Source organism: Octodon degus, unplaced genomic scaffold (genome assembly GCF_000260255.1).
Source record: "Octodon degus isolate 3935 unplaced genomic scaffold, OctDeg1.0 scaffold00040, whole genome shotgun sequence".
NCBI classification, from domain to species: Eukaryota; Metazoa; Chordata; class Mammalia; order Rodentia; family Octodontidae; genus Octodon; species Octodon degus.
The window spans coordinates 15,644,632-15,649,499 of NW_004524616.1; positions in this window are offsets into that span (position 1 = coordinate 15,644,632).

The following is a 4,868-nucleotide window of genomic DNA, read 5'->3' on the forward strand; positions in this document are numbered from 1 at the left end:
ACTCACTCTCGACACACATTTGAAGCAATTAAGAATTTTATTTTCACTCATAAATTATTACCTAGTTGATAAAGATTGATGTCAAAGTAGTGGCTTGTAGTGTACCTTATATTTGATTCTAATTTTATTCTATGGATCAGCCTTGTGACGGTGAATGCAGGCTATGTATACAACACCAGAGTCTTTCTCCAAGGAAAACATGTTAAATCACCACCCTAGTGCTAGGCCAGCTCAGTGAGAAGCCTCTGAGCCTTTGGAGCTATCTTCAAACAGAAAAACAAAACAAGGTAAACAAACAACAACAATTAAAAAAAAATCAAGAAAAGAAGGCACATCTTCCTTCCGTGATGATTTCAAAGCATTTCTCTCTGAAGCAGAGCCTTCCACCAGAAACCCGAGGAGGGACTTGCTTATCAGCTCATGGCAGAAAGATATTCAAAGAGAAATCCACTCAGGCGCTGTTAGCCATGGCCAGCACCAAGCATGACATGATAAGAATGTCAATGTTTAAAAGAGCTGGAACTTTCTGAAGCAGAGGCGCACATGGACTTTGTCAATCTGATGTTTTAACGAGGAGACAGATGCCACCATTTTGCTTTGCCAACTTTTTCCCTTCTGTAGGGGGGCGTTTGTGCCTGAGAGTACTAGTTATATCTGAAGCTGGAGTGCAGAAAACCCTGCCCTCTAGGCCACTGCTGCTGCCATAACTGGGCTCAGAATCGGGTATTTTTGTAAAATGAAAGTGCTAAAAGTGTTTGCATGTCACAGATAAATACTGGTAATTTGAGCTTTCCAACTTAAAAAAAAATTCTCAAGCAATTTCTCTTCACAAGCATGAGATTGGCATAGAAGTGTTTAAGTTAGAATTTCTCTCTTCTTCTTTAACAGTAGGATTTTCTCTAACACAATGAGAAGTCATTATCAATAAGAATCAATTTGTATTTTACCTTTTAAACATAATAAATAGTACGAGTCAACCCCACAACTCAGATTTTAAAGTAGATAAATCTGCTTGTAGTAACTTTGCAAATGTTCCTTTGACTTTGGATTTATTATTTCAACTGTCTCTGGTGAGGGTATTTCATATGCTTATAAATCTCTTCAGTTTCTTTTTGTGTTTTAGTGCTTCGTGTTAATGGACTCTATAACTGTTACATAAAACACATCTATCAGCAAAGGTTTAGGAACAAACATTTATACCAAGACTGTTTAAAAGTTGGCAGCCTTGGTGAATAGTAAATAACACCAAATAGGACAGAACATAAATACACAGATCAATTTAATAACAGATTGTCTCCAAAAGAATTAAAAACAGGGTTGCCTGAACTGTCAAGAAAGATACACCCAGCACTCAGATCAATGTGGTGTGAGGCGGGACCAGCAGAGGTTTCGCAGCACTGGATCTTAGTTCCAGTCCATAAATAAATTTCCCTTAATTTTTAGAATAAAATTAATGTTTAACCAACTTCTTATTTAAGTTGTAAGACTGTATTTACCTATTCTCCACTTATCATTTCCCAATTACCACATTTGAATTCAACTGTGCTTCCATGCTCCCTAAATTAACCATCTTTTTTTTTTTTTTTTGCGGAACAGGGGATTGAACTCAGGCCCTTGAGCTTGCCAGGCAAGTGCTTATTCTACTAAGCCATCTCCCCGGCCCCTAAATTAACCATCTTGATGACTTACTTTGAAAATTAGGTATTTCTCAAAAAAAAAATTTTTTTTTTGTATTTGTCAATTTGTGAACTTTCTGTCACACGTGAACTATACAGAAGCAAGTGTAGGAAAGTTTCTGACAGGCTTCAATTCCTTGGGCACAGGTCATGGAGTTTCTTGGGTCCCGGGGGCAGGGCGTCTGTGCGCAGTAGGTGCTCTTAAAGGTTCCATTCCTCTATCGAAGGCCTGCTCTGTGCGGCAAGTGTCCCTTCTTAGGCTCCTCGGGTCATTTATGCAGATCATCCTGGGAACCCTTTCCACACACAGCCTGCCTCTGACACTCCCTGCAGGCATCTTTGTTCTCAGTGTCAAGGTCCCCGACTGAGCACTGCAGCTCAGGAGAGTGATCACCCCTGGGTCTGACTGTCACAGACAGTGGTGGTCTACTTTGTCCAGGCTGGCAAATGAAAGCAAGATGCATTTTTAATCTCTTAAAGATCTTGATGCTGGAAGGTTAATAGGGCTGTCATGAAGAAAAGAACATTTGGGTAAACAATGAACTCTAGAAAAAAGGTGATGTGATAAAGCAAAAGGGAAAGAGAAGGACAGCCTGCGAGTCCTCAAAATGTCACCCAACCCTGGCCAGTGGACCCAACTGCCTCCTGATGACCTGAGGTGACGGCATGCTTCCCTCCTTTTAAATCCTGAAAGAAATTTCCCAGGCAAAAATAATCACGTAGGGCCAGGGAGATAGCTCAGTAGAATAAGCGCTTGCCTGGCAAGGGCCTGAGTCCAATCCCTGGTTCTGACAATAAATAAATAAATAAAAATAATCACATAGCTAGTAATTTTTAAAGGACTCAGGCATTTATATGCTGAGTAAATTTAACTTAACAAATATATGTGTCCACTTAATATTTGAAATAAGGTTACATTTGCGTTAACTATGATGGTTACATAAATGAGGAAAAAAATGCAGTGGGCCAAAAATATTTTATTTTTATTTTTATTTTTTATTTTTTGTATTTAGGGCAGGGTGTACAGGACATACAGGGTCTCACTTCACAGATCAGACTCATAGTGATCCTCCTGTTACAGCCTCTCAAATGCTGGGATTCCAGGTGTGGCAATCTCTAGCAACATCTCAGCACACCCTGGGGGTGGGGCAGGCCCCGGATGGAACTCTGGGCCCCTGCATCTGCCTAAGCAGGCACTTTAATCTGCTGAGCTATTTGGCCAGCCCTACCCACAAAATATTTTAAAAGATGCTAAAATGTAGTTTGAGAAGCCCATTTACAGTATAAATAGCAGAAATCTAAAACCTGCTTCTGAGTGGTAGGAGGAAAAAGGCTAGTGAAACTGTACTTTTTGGTGCTCAGCAATGATTAATACATGAAACGCCAGCAGTCTTTTTTGTGATAAATCAAAACTATAATAAGTGAGGTATGAAAACATACTATTGGGTTGGGGATACAGCTCAAGGGCACCGCAGCTGCCTGGCAAGCACAAGGTCGTGAGTTCAATTCCCAGTATGAAAAAATAAATAAAAATACTGTCATTGTTTGATATAACAAAAGATAACTGGCTGCAGATTAGGTAACCTTTTTATAATTCATAAATGTACCACTTGAGTCTTGTTTTATATTTTTCTATTTCATCTATAATTTTAATTATGTAATTTTATACTATATCACTTCAAATGCTTGTTATGTGTAAAAGACACTACCCAAGAATGTACAGAAATGAAAGAAATGGTTGTAGAATAGTCAGATAGATTGGTTACTACTGACTAGGAAGAGTTAATAACAGAATTTTCCAAAATTGGCAAAAGATACTAAGTCATAGAATAATGGAGCCTACAAATACCAAGCAAAATAAAAGGAATCCATAGTTAGGCAAATTCTAATTAAACTGTCTTAAAAAAATACAGTGGCAAAAATATTAAAAATCATTCAGATAAAAAAGATGGGCTGGGCAGGATGTGGTGGGGAACTTGAGCACTTGTCCCAACCTTGACTCCCAGCACCTTCCTGAAAGGAGTGTCAATCAGCCTAATAGCATATTTCTTTTTTTGTTGTTGTTTTTTGTTTTTTGTTTTTATTTTTTTTGGCAGAACCGGGGATTGAACTCAGGCCCTTGCTCTTGCCAGGGAAGTGCTTATTCCACTGAGCCATCTCCCTGGCCCCCATATTTCTTAACAAAATAATAGAAGATAGAAGTTGAAAGAAAATAATTTTATAGTAAGCAAAAATATCCTACAGGAAGGCTGGACTAGGAGCGGTCACAGAGATAGCTCAGCGGTCTAAGTGCCTGCCTGGGCAGATGCAAGGTCCTGGGTTTGATCCCCAGTACAACATGCTGTGTCGGCCCCACCCTGAGTGCACAGAGCCGGCCACTGAGACAAGACATGGTGGTGCACACCTGAGTCCCAGCACTGGAGAGGCTGAAATGAAAAGATCACAATGAGTCTGAGCTGCTTAGTGAGAGCCCATACCAAATACATAAAATTAAGGCTGCTGGTCAAATAAAGGCATTTTTCTGACAAATAGAAGTCTTTTCTCATCAGCAGCCTAGCACTTAGGGAAATACCAGAGGGGAGTTTTAGGCAGAAATATACAGGAAGTAATGAAAAGCAGTGGTAATGTAAACATGCGGATAAATCTAAGTATATATGACTTTATGGGACAATAATGATTACATGTTATGGTGGTAAAATAATATACATGACAATAACTGGATAAAATTCCAATGAGGGTAAGTAGAGGTAAAATTATTCTGAGGTTCTTATATTACCCCCTAAAAAGCACTAAAAGTAACAGGCAAAATTAGGCTTGGAAGAATCAAGAATACAGGTTATAATCTTTAGAATAATTAATGAAAAGTAATAAAACATGTACAACTATGAATCTGGTAGAAACAGCATGGAGTATTAAAATTTGTTTAATTAAATCAGAATACACAAGACTGAAAGGGGACAATAAAATGGAAGAAAACTGTTAAAACATTGAATGCAAATCCAAATGTGTAAGTCAATGTTAAATGCAATAGGCTCTCTATTCTATTTAAGATAAAGATTAGCCAGCCTCATTTAAAAATCTGTTGATGGTCTTGGGTTGTGGTTCAGTGGTGAAGTCCTTGCCTCTAAAGTGTAAAGTCCTGGATTAAACCTTGGCACTGTAAAACAAAACAAGACACAATAAGAAAAAAGA